Source organism: Schistocerca gregaria, chromosome 6, assembly GCF_023897955.1.
Source record: "Schistocerca gregaria isolate iqSchGreg1 chromosome 6, iqSchGreg1.2, whole genome shotgun sequence".
Lineage (NCBI taxonomy): Eukaryota > Metazoa > Arthropoda > Insecta > Orthoptera > Acrididae > Schistocerca > Schistocerca gregaria.
In genome coordinates this window covers 529,108,738-529,128,511 of record NC_064925.1, presented here as the reverse complement: position 1 = coordinate 529,128,511, position 19,774 = coordinate 529,108,738, and positions in this window count along the sequence as shown.

Here is a 19,774-nt window from a genome sequence, read left to right as displayed (position 1 = left end):
TGACTTTTTATGCCTCGACTTTTTTTCATGCCTCGACGATGCAAGGAAAAGCTATCACTTCAACCGCAAGAAGCGGTCCGTAATGCTAGATACCGCGCTACTCCATGTGACTCGAGAGAAGACCCAGTCTCTAGGCGTTGCACGCCTCGGCTCGTAAAAGCAACAGCCAGGGAGCGTGACTTTGACAGCAGCACAGTACACGGCAAGTGGCGGGATTTCAAAACCGCCGGAAGGTAGGGCCACACTGCACAAAGACAATCCCGCCAAACCAGATTAGCTGGTCGCACATACCATTACAATCGCTTTGCCCTTCTGCCAAGCCAGGATAGTTTTGGATCTGCCGGCAGTAAGATTCATGATACCTCAGGACATTAAAGACTCTAACCTCACAGTCAAGACAAGGCGGTAATCAACGATAATCTATAGCAACACTGAGGTAATACACAGCTAGAAAATCGGCGTTGCCCAACTTGATGACCGAGCGTGGTGGCGCAGTGGTTGGCACACTGGACTCGCATTCGGGAGGACGACGGTTCAATCCCGCTTCCGGCCACCCTGATTTACGTTTTCCGTGTTTTCCCTAAATGGCCCCAGGCATATGCCGGGATGGTTCCTTTCAAAGGGCACGGCCGTCTTCATTCCCCGTCCTTCCCTAATCCGATGAGACCGATGACCTTCCCCAAGACAACCCCACCCAACTTAGTGACGCCTGGTACAGTGATGTGGTATGACGCGCCATTAGCTCGCTTAATCCTTATCCTTATAAAATGTATTCTTATGATGAACGGTTTCTCTTTCCTTGGTTGTCCAGGCCTTGGAATCGTCAACGTGTTTGTTGCCCAGAAGTGTCTGCCCACGCAAAATGCTCCTAACTTTTGTTTTGTTCCTTTTGTGTTCTTACACCGCCTTCCCGAAAGCTTTCGAAGCTGCGCTCAGCCCCGCCATCATAATATGGCTTCCTTGGGCGCTCTGTCGCCCCAGCTCACAGCAATAGATGTTTCTAGATTCTGCATTCGGATTTCAGTACTGAATTACAAGTAAAATTCAAGTATCTCATGATCCATAACTCTCATCAACGTGCAGTTTTCAGCAAAAGCTATTAAATAAACGGCCACTTCCGTACAACTCCTGTTCCAACCTCCTTTTTCTGTTATTCAGTTCTTACGACTCCTGAAATAAGTGCATCAACGTTGAGCTGGGTCATTGATTGTGCCTATCACTGCCTATCTCATTCTTGCTCCAACGGCTCGCTATAATAGGACCGAGAATATTCTCTATCTCCCGAAAGGATTATTTTTGCAGCAGTTACAGACTCTTCATCAACGCAGACATCCTGAAACACCGATACACGCTACAGAAAAATAGCCGGCCGATCTGTTCTAACCGCTACAGTCTGGAACCGCGTGACCGCTACGGTCGCAGGTCTGAATCCTGCCTCGGGCATGTATGTGTGTGATGTCCTAAGGTTGGTTCGGCTTAGGTAGTTCTAAGTTCTAGGGGACTGATGACCTCAGAGTTAAATCCCATAGTGCTCAGAGCCATTTGAACCATTTTGAACAGAAAAATGTAAACGAAACAAGTACCTTTCAAGCACAGAAGGATAATCATGCATAATGAATCTAATTCTACAGCTGATGTAAGACATTAACAAATTGCCACAAAAAGAGACAATTTTCTATTAAATTATGACAATCACATATCGCTTTACAAATGCAAATAAAATATGCACATAATTTACAGATTTACAGAGATTTTATTTACATAACTGATCACACCTGCTGTAGTGTCCAAGCAGTCCGAGGGATATACAGAGAACGAATTTCGAGGGCACTCTTTAACAACCAATCTGACTGTCTTAGAAAGCCACAGATCCACTGCACAGTGGTAATCTTCCCCCTGCTGCATAACAGGTCAACGCATCTCACATGGGTAACATGAATTCTGTTAGGTGTACTCCATGTCTAAAGGGCAGCTCAAGTTCACGTGGTTTTTGTTGGCATGAAAAAAGCTTTGGAGCTGTGGTGGAAAGCTGTTGAACATTCTTGCGTTCAAGCCATCACGGAGCCCGAAGTTATGTTCCCCCAGGTTGCTACTTGTTGAGTAGGGGATGCCTGGAGCGGAGTGTATTGATTCACTCAGTAGGTATCTCCTCATAAATTGGCAGCTGCTACTTGTTTCACATTTTCTTATATCCTCTCAGAAGGATATTTTTTTCTCATATTATGTTGTGAACTGTCGCTCGTTGCGGGTAACAAGAACATTGGAGTAGACTTAAGTGTACCCGTAACAATCCGCCATTTTTGATTTAGTTGCGCATCTACGAGTTTTGTGTGGCTCTGTTTTCCAGACAGGGTTGTAATATTCTACCGCTGAGTAAATAAGGCCAAGGGCAGATGTTCGTTATGTCGAAGCTGCAGAACCCATCGTTGTACCACATATATTTGCAGCTTATCATTTCTAGACCTCAATTTAGCTGCAATCTTTGTTAAATGCTGTTTAAATAACAGCGTTCTGTAAAGTATGCCTCCTGCGTTCCCTGGATATTTATAACGGGCCAGACCTCGATGTATATGCCCACTTCACGGTTGGCTAGGATATTAGTCAGATGAAAGCTGTGGACCCAGTTTCGTTAGGGTTCAGTGCGCATTTGCGAAAATATTGTCCCATTACATTTAGGCGTTTTTTTAATACGTTTTCAAATGGTTCAAATGGCTCTGAGCACTATGCGACTTAACTTCTGAGGTCATCAGTCGCCTAGAACTTAGAACTAATTAAACCTAACTAACCTAAGGACATAACACACATCCATGCCCGAGGCAGGATTCGAACCTGTGACGGTAGCGGTCGCCTGGTTCCAGGTTGCAGCGTCTAGAACCGCTCGGCCACTCCGGCAGGCAATACGTCTTCAATAAGCGCGATTTGTTTGTGCTGTGTTGCTACCATCCAGTCATCAGAGAAACCAGACTTCATCTGGCATTTCAGGATTATACACTCTAAATACTGGCGAAGGTAGGACTGAACCTTGAGGAAGAGGTTGTTACGGAACCTACTAAAGGCTTTACTTTACCGAAGTATGCGATACCCTCCAAATTCAACCAGTTTAACGAGTATTTATGATTATAGAAAAGTTATTGTGTGTGTTAACAATGATTGCATAACATGTCTCCATAAACAGTCAGCCCATTAAATTATACTGAATAACTGACGACACAAAAGTTAATATCACGTGATCACTGATACAGCAAATGTCATCATGTAATAACACTAAGTTCATCTTAAATAATTAATATGAAGTACGAAAAATAGTGGCCAACTTACGTATTTTGGATCTCCTTACATAAAAATCATTCAGTGAAGCCTATTTGTTCACTAGGACCGTTTTCACTCAGTATTCACGTAAACACTCCTATTTTAGACGAAAACCAATGTAATTCTTAATAATTCATGTTATTTCCTTATTTATGCAAATTAGAGAAGTCAATTGACAAACTTCTAAAAAGCGGCCATTTTGTAACAAAGAATTATTCTGTCAAATCAACAAATCTGTCTGTCATTTTAATAACCTGTTAAATTATGTCACTCGATATAAATTAATAATTTTTCTGCACAAATTACGATAACAGATGTACATGTGACTTATAAACTATATCTCTTTTTAGTAGTTCTTTGACAAGGTTGTAAATACAAGCAGCAAGAAGGGTTGGGAGCGGAGTCTGAATGTCACTTTGGTAAAGTGTATGTGTGTTATTGTCGGAGGTGGATAAATATTGCAAAGAACATGTAAAAGAAGTGGTACTTTGTGTTGTGTCATTGTCTTTGGTGGACATAAGATGGCCACCAGAGTAATAAATATTTGAAGTTTACATATTTGTTGGTTTCGCTCATTATTTATCATCAAAAGCACATAAAAAACACGGGACCTCATCTTTTTACCTCTAGACAACCAGATTTAGAGCCAGCATTAGCATCGAGACACAGCAGCGATCCAGCAAGCAGCAGCGATTCCCACAATGCATTTTAATGACGCCAACCTAGCATCAAGTGCTAACAAGCTCTGTACATGTGAGTTAAATAGTGCGATTATAGCAGTATCTACGACTAGGCGACCATTATAAGGTAGATAAGAAATTTTTGTAACAGGGCAGAAGAAAGTGTACTGTGTAAAGTGAAAGAAATAGTTATCTCACTCGCGAAACTCTGTTACGAATCAGAAACAGACAGTGAAGGCAAAGGGCTTCATTTGTCTCGTCAGCTGCCACGAAAACTTAATTGTATAAAGCTCCGTGAAGTTGCGCTGCTGGAAATGGAGGGAAGAGTAAAAACTGGGGACAGCGTGGATAAATTGCGCTAAATAGTTTCACCTGGCGGTGGGAAAGTTGGAGCAGACGCCGGGCCGTGTCACGCGACGGCTCTGTGTATGTGTGTGTATGTGTGTGTGTGTGTGTGTGTGTGTCGCAGGCCAGACCGTGTGTCCATGGCGTGCCGCCGCCGCCGCCTATAGCTCTGGGTTTACGGTCTGCATATATCATTCCGCTACGCATAAAATATAACAAGAAAACTTTGGCCCGCAGGAAATGATATTTGCACCTCCCTCGCTCACCCCTCCCCAACCTGCAACCGGCGCTCGTTGGAATCCCTTTCCGCGCCGGCGCATCGCGGCTACATTAATCTGCAAAGCAAACAGTTTAGACAGAATAAACTCCGGCGCCAGGAAACATTTGCTTATACGCGTAATAGTAAACGGGCTGTTTATCTGGGAGTGCAGACCCGTGCTCCGCAGAGCGGTCTATAAAAACAAAACGGCAGCGCCGGGAGCATCTGGCGAGTGTAAGCGAGCGGCTGTTCACCGCATTAATCCGCGCAGGTGGGTATTTGTCGTCTCCCGCTCAACACAGTCGCCACCATTCATAAACACTCCCCTTCATACCACTGCTTCCTGTCTCTGCGCTGACTGCTGCTGTCGGAGTCGAAACAGAAGACATCAAAACGAGTGACTTAATACCCATTCCTACAGGTATGAGGCAGAGTTGATATTGAATCGTTATATAAGGGGTACTTAAAAATTTTTAATTATTACCTCAAAAAATAAAGATACGCAATTAATTTTTGTAGGTTTCCAGAGTGTATCCCTGGAACAGAATAAAATCCCGCTCTTTAGTGCCATAACACCCCGCTAGAGCAAACAAAATGGAATAGATTACTGATACAGATGGGCTGCGCCATTTTGTTCAAAAAGTGGTTCAAATGGCTCTGAGCACTATGCGACTTAACCTCTGAGGTCATCAGTCGCCTAGAACGTAGAAATAATTAAACCTAACTAACCTAAGGACATCATACACATCCATGCCCGAGGCAGGATTCGAACCTGCGACCGTAGCGGTTGCGAGGTTCCAGACTGAAGCGCCTAGAACCGCTCGGCCACTTCGGCCGGCTTTCTTATAGTACTGTGTGTGTGTGTGTGTGTGTGTGTGTGTCTTTATATGTGAGTGTGGCGGTGAGGAGGGAGAGGGACGAGGGAATGTCAGTCCATACCAAGACTACAGAACTACAGCCATGAATCTGGAAACCACTAAAGATTTAACTGTTGTTGTTGTTGTGGTCTTCAGTCCTGAGACTGGTTTGATGCAGCTCCCCATGCTACTCTATCCTGTGCAAGCTACTTCATCTCCCAGTACGTACTGCAGCCTACATCCTTCTGAATCTGCTTATCGTATTCATCTCTTGGTGTCCCTCTACGATTTTTACCCTCCACGCTGCCCTCCAATACTAAACTGGTGATCCCTTGATGCCTCAGAACATGCCGTACCAACCGATCCCTTCTTCTAGTCAAGTTGTGCCACAAACTCTTCTCCCCAATTCTATTCAATACCTCTTCATTAGTAATGTGATCTACCCATCTAATCTTCACCATTCTTCTGTAGCACCACATTTCGAAAGCTTCTATTCTCCTTTTGTCCAAACTATTTATCGTCCATGTTTCACTTCCATACATAGCTACACTCCATACAAATACCTTCAGAAACGACTTCCTGACACTTAAATCTATACTCGATGTTAATAAATTTCTCTTCTTCAGAAACGCTTTCCTTGCCAATGCCAGTCTACATTTTATATCCTCTCTACTTCGACCATCATCAGTTATGTTGCTCCCCAAATAGCAAAACTCCTTTACTACTTTAAGTGTCTCATTTCCTAATCCCGTCTGCATCACCAGACATAATTCGACTACATTCCATTATCCTCGTTTTGCTTTTGTTGATGTTCATCTTATATCCTCCTTTCAAGACACTGTCCATTCCGTTCAACTGCTCTTCCAAGTCCTTTGCTGTCTCTGACAGAATTACAGCGTCAAGATTTAATTAAGTTGCTTTATATTTTGGAAGCGACAAATAAAAATTCCTGAACGCCCATTTTGTTACACTCGACGTACATTACGCAGACGTTCACGTTACAGAGCAAGTCACTACGGCTACCATATACGCGGAAATGGATAGTACCATTAAACTACTTGAGCCAGGTAAGGCGTTCTTCTCATCCATTGTAGATACACTCTAAGACAAAGAAAACAACGACGCACTACGAAGGAATTATCCGAACGAGAAGTAAATCGCTGGATGTGATGTACATGTGCAGACAAACGCATTACGATTTCAGAAAAATTGGATGATTCGATCAAGAGAAAGAACTTCACTAGTGGTGCATGTCAACAACATGTTGGTTCACCTGTAGCTTGGTACTTATTGATAGAGTTGTTCGATGCCTTCCTGAGTGAAATCTGCCAAATTCTGTTCCGTTAGCGCGCTAGATCGCCAAAATCCCGAGCTGGTTGGAGGGCCCTACCCGTAGTGCTTCAAGCGTTTGCTACTGGGGAGAGATCCGGCGGCCTTGCTGTCCGCCTGCCGCGGTGGCCGCGATGCTGATACGGCCGCAGGTTCGAATCCTGCCTCGGGCATGGGTGTGTGTGATGTTCTTAGGTTAGTTAGGTTTAAGTAATTCTACGTTCTAGGGGACTGATGACCACAACAGTTGAGTCCCATAGTGCTCAGAGTCATTTGAACCATTTGAACCTTGCTGGCCAAGGTAGGGTTTGACAAATATGACGACTAGCAGTAAAAACTCTCACCATGTACATATGGAAATGCTGAAATGTTAACCCAGGATGGTTTACCATGAAAGGCGACACAACGGGGGGTAGAATATCGTCTATGTACCACTGTGCTCTAAGGGTGCCGTGGATAGCTACCAAAAGGGTCCCACACTATGAAAAGAAATGGCAGCCCGTACCATCACTCATGGTTGTCGGGCCGTGTACCGGGCAACAGTTAGGTTGGTATCAAACCGCTGTCTGGGGCGTCTTCAGACGTGTATTTGCTGATCATCGCGGCTCAGTTCGAAGCGGGACTAATCAGCGAAGACAACTCTACTCCAGTCAGTGTGATTTCAGGCCGAAGGTGCATCTGAAAACGCCCCATACAGCTGTGTGATACCAACCTGACTTTCGCCCGCCGTACGGTTCGACAACCAAGAGTGTAGTAATAGTGGTAACTTCATTCATCCATAGATCTCTTTTTACAAGGATATAGGACATTTCAAAGTATTTACAAGTTTAGACCAATTTAAAATAAGCAAATTCGTATACATATACATTTAAAGACTTCTAGTTAGAGACATTCATTAGATTTACTCCTGATATACAAAACCTTTTTTTTTTTTACAAATAACTTATTAAATAATGTAATGCCACACTGTTCACTCATATCTCACTATCAGTCACTGCACACACTATACACACATCGTTTCGTAAGATTTCACTCCCTACACACACACACACACACACACACACACACACACACACACACACACACACACACACACACACGGTGATCTCTAGGCCATTTTCTGTAACACAATTTCCCATTTGCTATCCTGAAAAACTGAGTCAGCATCCCTCTATAATGAGTGAGATGTTGAGCTCAGAAAGAGGAAGAGGTGTTGGTGTTGTGCTATGCATAGCTTGGAGATAAGTATTTATAGAAAAGGAAAAAAGAAGTAAAAAGACATTGTGTGAAGGTGTTATGTGGAATTTTGGATATTTTATAATCATTATTATTATTTATTTGTATAACTTTTTTTTACCACCCTCCTACACTGTTTTATCTAAGTAATCCTTCAGTGTATGAAATGTATTGCATAACAGGTACTTCTTAGCTGCCGTTTTAAATAAGTGTATTTTTGCAATTTCTTTAATCTCTTTTGGTAATTTATTGCACAGTTTTATTCCCTGTGAGGGGGGGGGGGGGCATTTCTTTTCATAGCATGACGCCTTTGGTTGTCACATACGGCACCCGTGCAGCACGGCTGTACGTCTACGATATTCTACGCCCCACTTTGTTCCCCCTTCATGGCAGACAACCCTGGGCTTACTTTTCACCAAGCACTCCTACTGCTTGTCTTCGTGTTTGCCGAAACCTACCTTGACCAGAAATATCGCGAAATATCTCTCCAATTGAGAACATTTAGAGCATTATGGGCAGGTGCAATCCTAGGAGCATGGGACTTCGACGATATCTCTCATCCCACAAGTCTATCAAAAAGTGCTAAGCCGAATAATTGCTTGCAGAGATTAACCAATGGGTTATTGACTTGCTCCACTTGTGAAGCTCTTTGTCTCGAATAAAGCATCCAATGTTACTGAAATCAAAATCATATTTTTGTCTGTACATGTACATTACATCTAACGATTTCCGTCCCATTCAGATAATTCCTTCGTGTTGTGTGTGTGTTTTTTTTATTGCGTTCTTCTGCTTTTCTTTATCTTAGAGTGTATAAAAGTCTCATACAAAAACTATCAGAATAGTTGAAAATTCAAACATTAATAAATAATGTTTAAAACACTAAGCATATTTTAGTGATTTTTGGGTACATAATTTAAGCACTGACTTTCCTATGACGATGCTTTATTTATAAACGAAAAACTTAACTATCAGTTCACCTTTCGAAAGCCACACATATTGTAAGATTGATGACATAAAATGAAGAGAATTAGAAGAAGACATGGAACATCACACAGAAGCAAATAGGCCCAAAACCATAAAAGGAGAGTTTAGAAAGTCATAGCGGACGTTAAGGGAAGGATGTCATTGATCTGTGATAAGATACTGTGTGAGGTGGTAAATTTTTTAGATTGCAATGTAAGAGAGAAGCAAAGACATAAGTTTTAAGAGTTGGTGCTATGCCTACGTTGCATGTACGGTCAATCTTGATCCCGTTAAGTTGATATTTGCTGAAAAGCATTTACCCCACACTCATCCATTATAAATTCCTTATATTCCTTACGTAGGAGGCTATAGACGCAGTCCTCAACTATATGCTTACAGGTGTTACGAGTGGTCACAGAGAATGTTGAAAATGTTGAGATATAAAACTGCTTGAGCTATTAAATCATTTTATTCTTCAGCACTACCAGTTTCACAGCACTTACAGTTGCATCTTCAGGATTCCAATATGTACCTGCAGCTATTGAGTGGTATGCAAGCGGTACTGCCTAAGAATAAAGTGTAGTGAAACGGGTAGCGCATAAGAACAAAAGGATTTTACAGTTGAAGCGTTTTGTTTCTCACTATCAATGATAGTGGCTGTGGTTGCCCAGGTTTTGCACAAGTCTTGATAAATCTGAATTGGCAGACTCTTGAAGACAGAGGCAAATGATGCCGTCGTTGATTTGATGTAGCAATGTGTTCTTGATTTTACGGACTCAAATTATTTTTCTTTTTTTTCAGTAAAGAGCTCATAGTGCCATTTTGCCACCAAATTTCGGACTGTGAGCTTTCCTATGGGTTTGACCAAATGATTTCAAGTCTCACGCTTGGCACCAAAACGTTAATCACGTTTTGCAGGTATTGTGCTTCGCGCAACAATCAGCAACGAACAACAATCGTTTGCACGTTTTTGTGCGCCACTCGAACTGATCAGTAGCCACGGCTGATGCTTACATACAAACAATTTCTTGATGTCTCGTTTCTTCGCAGGCGGTACTGCTGCCACGAACGCCAGATAAGACTAATTTAGATCATTTGCTTTGGAATCATCAAAGACACTGCGCGTCAACAGTCTCTTACACGAAATCTAATACGCAAAGCATGCCGGTCACTCCCAGACTAGGGCGGGAGCTAGGGTGGGCTGCTGCCCCCCCCCCCCCCCCCCCCACCACCACCACCCAGTTCCAAGGGAAAAGAAAAAATATAGTATGGTCAGACGTTTTTATACCAAGAAAATGATTTAAAAGTCGATTTTGCGCATATTTTTAACGAGGTCGGAAATGGAGTCTTTTTATGGCTACTTGAATTCGCCATTCGTCTTCCAAAATATTAAAAATACTCCCCATACGCAGATCTAGCCGCCTCCCTAAATATTATCGTATGGGAGCTCTTGCCCCCAGATGCAGAAATAGTGCATGTTACTCAAAACACTGAGATGGAGATATTACTTTTCCCAAGGAAAAATCAGTTTGGATCTCTGTTACCTAAAGCCTTAACAGGAAAACGTACTCTTTTCTGACATTTGTTTCAGGGTTAAATTACCAAACGTACTTCATTCAAACCACAAAATGTAAGCAACAATACGAGCTATATTATTTATCTAATAAAGTTTCTCCCTCATCTACGTCTACGTGTCAACTCTGCGGCGCACCAACATGTGCCTGGCTGAGGGTTCAGAGAACCAGCTTCAAGTTATTTCTCTACAGTTTCATTCCCGAACAGCGAAGGGAAAAACGAACACTTAAATCTTTCCATGCAGGCCCTGAATTATCTTATCTCATTATAACTGCCATTTCTACAAAAAAAATGTTCAAATGTGTGTGAAATCTTATGGGACTTAACTGCTAAGGTCATCAGTCCCTAATCTTACCCACTACTTAACCTAAATCATCCTAAGGACACATATACACATCCATGCCCGAGGAAGGACTCGAAGCTCCGCCGGGACCAGCCGCACAGTCCATAACTTCAACGCCCTAGACCGCTCGGCGAATCCCGCGCGGCTGCCTTTTCTTCCCGCGTATGTGGGCATAAACAAAATATTTCCACACTCGAAGGGGGAAGTTGGTGACTGAAATTTCGTGAAAAGATCCTGCCGCAACTAGAATCGCCTTTGCCTTAGTGACTTCTGTCCCAACGCGTGAATCGTACCTGCAACTCTCTCTGTCTCTGCTACAAAACGAGCTCCCCTTCTTTGAACTTTGATTTCCTCCGTCAATAATTTCTGATGCGGATACCACACTGCACAGCAGTTCTCCAGAAGAGAATGGACCAGTGTAGCGCAGGCAGTTTCTTTAGTAGACCTGTTAGATCTTCTAAGTATTCTGCCACTAAATCGCAGTCTTTTGTTATCTTTCCCCCAACATTATGTATGTGATTTCTCCAGTTAAAGTTATTCGTAATAGTAACCCATGTGTATTTAGTTTATTTTTTTACTTAGCGTTGTTGCAATCATTAGCTTCAGGATGAGTACTTTTTTATATCGCTGACTGAGAGCAAAAAAAAAAAAAAAAAAAAAAAGAGGAATTAACGTTGTCTTAAAAGCTTTAACATACCATATCCGCATATCTTTTCAACTGTGTTAAATTGGCCCATCCCTTCTCGTTTTAGCAGATACAGTAAATAGCTCCTGAGCGTGACATGTTCTAACAGATTTACCTTGTAATCAGTTACAAGATTAGCTTCCAGCACAGACTGCCGAAGATAGTTGTTTGATCGATATAACTCGAACTCTCAGTATGCCAGGTTTTATGTCTTTTATGTTAACCACATATACCATTATCCACGACAATTGCCTCAATTCCAACTGCAGACAGAGCTCACCAAAATAGCGTGGCCCCGGCGCAGAGACGTGTTCTCGTCCTCGCCGCCTGGCGAATGCGTCGCTTTGTTATGAAGGTGTGGTCACCTCAGTTGCGTTTCGCCTGCTGAGCTGTGTGCTTTGTTACGTCAGAATGGTTCATCAGTCATCAGCTGCCTGTTGCCTACCGACCATCGTACTTCGGGTACTCTCATTATCGTCTCTGTTTTTCATAGCATGGCACTGCTGCCCTTCACACGTTACGTACAGGGAAAACGATTCATAGCCAGGTACGAAAGCTGGTGTGCAACGTCATAAAATTTTATAGCTGATGAGGGAGTAAAAATCCCATTAGAAAGTGTGCTAGAGAAGGTGGCAGCAGCTATTGGCATTTTCCATCGCACAGTGAAGGCAATACAGAAGGAGGGGAGAAACACTGTTACCTATACTTCTGCTCCAGAAAAGACGCGGAAGAAGGAGAAGAAAATTTTACATTCATATAATTTTATGCCAGGAGACTAATATAAAAATGGCTCTGAGCACTATGGGACTTAACATCTGAGATCATCAGTCCCCCAGAACTTAGAATTACTTAAACCTAATTAACCTAAGGACATCACACACATCCATGCCCGAGGCAGGATTCGAACCTGCGACCGTAGCAGTCACGTGGTTCCAGATTGTAGCGCCTAGAACCGCTCGGCCACCTCGGCCGGCGAGACTAATATACAATGTTAACGTGATACATAAAGACCGCCGAAATTATGGTCATTAGTTCCATTAATCAGATCAGATAAAATATGTCATTAGATATTTCATCATTACGACCCTCACTACACGAATTAGGTGTCAGATATATCAGTATCTGTTTATTTTTTGTTTTTGTCTTATTCATCGTGTTTAAACGTTCGTATAATTCCCACTGCACAATAATTACCCTGTGAGGAGGGTCATCAGATAATAAGAAGGTGGTATTTGAACATTTAAAAGTAACGTATTGACTTTTCGAATAACATGAGAAATTACTGTGTGCAGGACAGTGACATCATACGTTCATAGTTCTCACACTAAACCCTACAAGCGATGTGATGGATCAAGACAAGTTATAAAAGCATCTCTTTCAAAAGGACAAAGTCTCTCTGCAGTACGCTGTAGTACAGGTAAGAAGACACGTATTATGTGAACATATAGTTGTGCAAAACGCAAATAAATTAATTTGTCTCTAAAAAATAAGTAAATAGTTCTACAGTAGCAAAATATGGTTTTGTTGCACATGCTCATTTAATTTTCATGTTACGATGTAAAATGGGAAATTACTAGGAAGAGATGAAAGCTGTAAATTTTTCGAGGCAGTCATTAGGGTTATTGGTCGTTACTACAGACTTCAAATGCCTCCAAGAAGCAGTATTGCTGTTTGGCTGAATTACAGTGCTTTTTGTATAAGATGGCTAGAAACGATATTAATTTCCAACTTGTAGAGGAACTCCACCACTGTGCTTGACAACGCAGTTTTGAAGTTTCGTGTTTATCAACCTATTGGTCATACTGGTATGATCGTTTGTAGACTTACTAGATATTGCTTAGAAATTCTACAAGACTAGTGTTTACGCGAAGGTTTCAGCTGCGGTGACTGTACATCTCCCATTGCAAAGTGGCCATTCACAACATATTCCTCATCGTAACTGTTGTCCGTTCCCCAGCTGCGCCACCTGCGCAGGTAAGCTCCAAGTTATTTAGTGCACACTCTACGTAACTCACCAGTATTTAGCTTGTGAGCTATCTGTCTGCCTGCACTTCAATACCCTTAACATCCTGAATAAAAAATGCTGTGTCTTAAGCTTCTACATTCGGAGGGGGGGGGGGGCGGGGGTGCTTCGTTTTACCTGATATGACTGTACCTGAAAGCGTAACCAACGTATTATCCTTTCGCTTATAAACGGTTAGTCCAGCCGGCCGAGTGGCCGAGCAGTTCTAGGCGCTACAGTCTGGATCCGCGCGACCGCTACGGTTGCAAGTTCGAATCCTGCTTCGCGCATGGATGTGTGTGATGTCCTTAGGTTAGTTAGGTTTAAGTAGTTCTAAGTTCTAGGGGACTGATTCCCTCAAAAGTTAAGTCTCATAGTGCTCAGAGCCATTTGAACCATTTCAGCCGGTTAGTCCACAGCTTGTAAAGTTCATTTATATTTTTTAGTCATTTTTCGGCTATCAGTCTCGAGTATAGGAGCATTACATAGACGACACACTCGGTTACAAAATAAATCTGACCACATGCCTATCATCTCTTACACTTTTCAGATGCTGAAGTCTCTTATTTAAAATATGGAAAATGCCGCTTAGAAATAATAACAGTACCAATCAACATACTTCGGTTTAATACCCTTTTAGCACGTAACACACTCCATAACAATGCGTAGGATCATCTGCTCTTGTATCGAACTGTTGAGCTCGTTGCACATTTTGTACTGAAGTAACCACTTCTAAATTGCATCTCCCACGTTAACTTAACAGGTAATTACTTTAATTGTGTACCAATAGCAATATGTTACTGATTAATAAAGACGCTGCTGTTTCAACCATAAATTTCATATCTAATCCTGCGTGCCTTTCCACGAATAGGCCGAATCCTTAAGACACTGTTACTCTATGATACGACAGAATACGTTCGCCTTAGAGTCATACTTTCTAACAAATTCTTCAAGCAGTTTATCCGTAACATAGTTGCGTATGACCGCTCCGTACGGAACAGTAATTAGACGCCCTCTAGGAGCGAGCGAGGTGGCGCAGTGACTAGCACACTGGACTCGCATTCGGGAGGACGACGGTTCAAATCCGCGTCCGGCCGTCCTGATTTAGGTTTACCGTTATTTCCCTCAAATCGCTCCAGGCGAATGCCGGGATGGTTCCTTTGAAAGGACACGGCTGACTTCCTTCCCTAACCCGATGAGACCAATGAGTTCGCTCTCTGTTCTCCTCCCCCAAACAATCCAACCCAACCCAACTCCCTCTAGGCACATAGTCCGCGAGACCAGTAGCTCTTGGGCGTCGTTGTTGTTGTTGTGGTTTTCAGTCCTGAGACTGGTTTGATGCAGCTCTCCATGCTACTCTATCCTGTGCAAGCTTCTTCATCTCCCAGTACCTACTGCAACCTACGTCCTTCTGAATCTGCTTACTGTATTCATCTCTTGGTCTCCCTCTACGATTTTTACCCTCCACGCTGCCCTCCAATACTAAATTGGTGATCCCTTGATGCCTCAGAACATGTCCTACCAACCGATCCCTTCTTCTGGTCAAGTTGTGCCACAAACTTCTCTTCTCCCCAATCCTATTCAATACTTCCTCATTAGTTATGTGATCTACCCATCTAATCTTCAGCATTCTTCTGTAGCACCACATTTCGAAAGCTTCTATTCTCTTCTTGTCCAAACTATTTATCGTCCATGTTTCACTTCCATACATGGCTACACTCCATACAAATACTTTCAGAAATGACTTCCTGACACTTAAATCTATACTCGATGTTAACAAATTTCTCTTTTTCAGAAATGCTTTCCTTGCCATTGCCAGTCTACATTTTATATCCTCTCTATTTCGACCATCATCAGTTATTTTGCTCCCCAAATAGCAAAACTCCTTTACTACTTTAAGTGTCTCATTTCCTAATCTAATACCCTCAACATCACCCGACTTCATCCGACTACATTCCATTATCCTCGTTTTGCTTTTGTTGATGTTCATTTTATATCCTCCTTTCAAGACATTATCCATTCCGTTCAACTTCTCTTCCAAGTCCTTTGCTGTCTCTGACAGAATTACGATGTCATCGGCGAACCTCAAAGTTTTTATTTCTTCTCCATGGATTTTAATACCTACTCCAAATTTTTCTTTTGTTTCCTTTACTGCTTGCTCAATATACAGATTGAATAACATCGGGGAGAGACTACAACCCTGTCTCACTCCCTTCCCAACCACTGCTTCCCTTTCATGCCCCTCGACTCTTATAACTGCCATCTGGTTTCTGTACAAATTGTAAATAGCCTTTCGCTCCCTGTATTTTACCCCTGCCACCTTCAGAATTTGATGGAGAGTATTCCAGTCAACATTGTCAAAAGCTCTCTCTAAGTCTACAAACGCTAGAAACGTAGGTTTGCCTTTCCTTAATCTTTCTTCTAAGGTAAGTCGTAGGGTCAGTATTGCCTCACGTGTTCCAACATTTCTACGGAAGCCAAACTGATCTTCCCCGAGGTCAGCTTCTACTAGTTTTTCCATTCGTCTGTAAAGAATTCGTGTTAGTATTTTTGAGCTGTGACTTATTAAACTGATAGTTCGGTAATTTCCACATCTGTCAACACCTGCTTTCTTTGGGATTGGAATTATTATATTCTTCTTGAAGTCTGAGGGTATTTCGCCTGTCTCATACATCTTGCTCACCAGATGGTAGAGTTTTGTAAGGACTGGCTCTCCCGAGGCCGTCAGTAGTTCCAATGGAGTGTTGTCTACTCCGGGGGCCTTGTTTCGACTCATGTCTTTCAGTGCTCTGTCAAACTCTTGACGCACTATCGTACCTCCCACTTCATCTTCATCTACATCCACTTCCATTTCCATAATATTGTCCTGAAGTACATCGCCCTTGTATAGACCCTCTATATACTCCTTCCACCTTTCTGCTTTATCTTCTTTGCTTAGAACTGGGTTTCCGACCAAGCTCTTGATGTTCATACAAGTGGTTCTCTTCTCTCCAAAGGTCTCTTTAATTTTTCTGTAGGCAGTATCTATCTTACCCCTAGTGAGATAAGCCTCTCGTCGTTGGCGTTAGAAAAAAAGGGAATGCCCCCGCCACAGAAAAGAAACGCTTCGAAAATTCCAGAAGGCAGCAATGAGTAAGCAGTATGGTATCACTGTGTCATAACACCAAAGTTAGCAGCAGTATTCCTGACGAGCTGAATAATTCTAAATTTCAACATTAAATGATGACTCTGCTAACTGAACAAAATATTAGATTGAAATAAAGCGTCCTATAGGAGTGCAATTCCAAATCGCCTAAGGAAAGATAGGCTGTGAATTTTTTGTTTCTGTACGTGAAGGTAAAATGGTTATACTATAAAAATGTTGCTCTGTGAGCATTATTCAGGACACATACTGCACGTACTTCTATTCGACGCTACCTGATTCAAACTAATAATTTTTCAAACCATCATATAGACAGTTACTGTTACAAATACCAATGATTTTCTATTGTGTTCATACTACGCTTGGTGAACAGTGCATTTCAGACTGTAATTATTTTACGTGTTGATTGCCGAAGTTTCTGTTACCACTGAACAAATATTTCATGTAACAGTTCCTTTTCATAAGAACGTGTAACATTAATGCACATCACAAAATCACACTATTGACGTGAAACCCATGTTTCTGTATTTCGCTATTATTTCATTCCTTCGCTACGACACATTTAGAGTGTCGGTATTTCTATCTGGGTAACCCAGTTGATGGTTGAAGATCTCCTCTTCTAACAGCTATATACCCATGTTTCTGTATTTCGCTATTATTTCATTCCTTCGCTACGACACATTTAGAGTGTCAGTATTTCTATCTGGGTAACCCAGTTGATGGTTGAAGATCTCCTCTTCTAACAGCTATATACCGCAAGTCTCTAGAGGAACGGAAGGTTCCAAATGATTGGAAAAGACCACAGGTAGTTCCAGTTTCCAAGAAGGATCGTCGGGCAGATGCGCAAAATTATAGGCCTATATCTCTGACATCGATCTGTTGCAGAATTTTAGAACTCGTTTTTTGCTCGCGTATCATGCCATTTCTGGAAACCCAGAATCTACTCTGTAGGAATCAACATGGATTCCTGAAACAGCGATCTTGTCAGACCAAACTCGCTTTATTTGTTCATGAGACCCAGAAAATATTAGATACAGGCTCCCACGTAGATGCCATTTTCCTTGACTTTCGAAAGGCGTTCGATACAGTTCCGCACTGTCGCCTGATAAACAAAGTAGGAGCCTACGGAATATCAGACCAGCTGTGTGGCTGGATTGAAGAGTTTTTAGCAAACAGAACGCAGCATGTTGTTCTCAATAGAGAGACGTCTACAGACGTTAAAGCAACCTCTGGCGTGCCACAGGGGAATGTTACGGGACCATTGTTTTTCACAATACATATAAATGACCTAGTAGGTAGTGTCGGAAGTTCCATGCGGCTTTTCGCTGATGATGCTGTAGTATACAGAGAACTTGCAGCAGTAGAAAATTTTAGCGAAATGCAGGAAGATCTGCAGCGGATAGGCACTTGGTGTAGGGAGTGGCAACTGACCCTTAACATAGACGAATGTAACGTATTGCGAATACATAGAAAGAAGGATCCTTTATTGTATGATTATATGATAGCGGAACAAACACTGGTAGCAGTTACTTCTGTAAAATATCTGGGAGTATGCGTACGGAACAATTTGAAGTGGAATGATCATATAAAATTAATTGTTGGTAAGGCGGGTTGGGTTCATGGTGTGGGTTCCTGTAGTCATGTCCTAGTTCATGAACCACGGGCAACGTATGAGTGGCCAAGTAAGTGGTCCCGACAGTCGGGATACCAGTTACTTTGGAATAAGGCTGGGCATCTCGGACATATTCTGAGTCGTGGTCACCTTTGTGCTCATACGGCAAAGACTACCAAATCCACCGGTTAGTCCCTCAACCGTTAGGGGTAAAACCCAATGGGACTCGGGGCAAGTAAGGCTTCCCCGATACTTTAAATATGATGCCGTCAACAATCACAGCAAAATTCCTCGGACCTTTGGAGGTGACGGAGTCCCACCTCTAACTGACAAACCAGGGACTCCTAAGATACGACTTGGCAAACAAATGGTAATGAGATGGGGAGCTATTAATATCAATGGAGGCTACCCTGGGAAGAAGGTAGAGCTGGCAGAGGCTGCGAGTACGATGGGGCTGGACGTTTTAGCTGTTAGTGACATTCGGGTAAGGGATGAGAAAGAAGAGGAAGTGGGAGAATACAAGGTCTACCTGTCAGGAGTCAAAGCAGGAATAGCACAATGGGGTCTAGGGCTTTACATCAGGAAAGAAATGGAACCCAGCGTAGTTGTAGTAAGTATGTAAACGAAAGACTGATGTGGATAGATTTGACAGTGTCTAGCAAGAAAATTAGGATTGTGTCAGAATATTCGCATTGTGAAGGGCCATATCAAGATAAGATGGATAGTTTTTATGAGGCACTCACTGATGTAGTTGTTAGAGTAAAGGACAAGGACAGTGTTCTGCTCATGGGTGATTTTAATGCCAGGATTGTAAATCGAACAGAAGGGTATGAAAAGGTTACAGGTAAATTTGGAGAGGATATGGAGGCCAACAGGAACGGGAAACAACTCTTGGATTTCTGTGCCAGTATGGGCTTAGTAATCACAAACTCCTTTTTTAAACAGAAGAACATTCACCGCTATACTTGGGAAGGCAGGGGAACCAGATCTGTCATTGACTATATAATAACAGATCAGGAATTCAGGAAGGCTGTGAGGGACACACGTGTATTCAGGGGATTCTTTGATGACACTGATCATTATTTAATCTGCAGTGAAATTGGGATTGTGAGGCCGAAAGTGCAGGAGGTCAGGTCCATATGTAGGAGGATAAGAGTGGTGAAACTTCAGGATAAGGAAATCAGGCACAAGTACATAACAGCGATCTCAGAAAGGTACCAGTGTGTAAAAGTAGGATAAAGCAAACACGTTGGTGTAATGACACAGTCAAGGCAGCCTGTAAAAGGAAAAAGAAGGCGTATCAAAAATGGCTACATACTAGAACTCAGGTAGACAGAGAAAGTTATGTTGAAAAAAGAAACAAAGCCAAACAGATAATTGCAGCATCCAAGAAGAAATCTTGGGAAGACTTTGGAAACAGGTTGGAGACTATGGGTC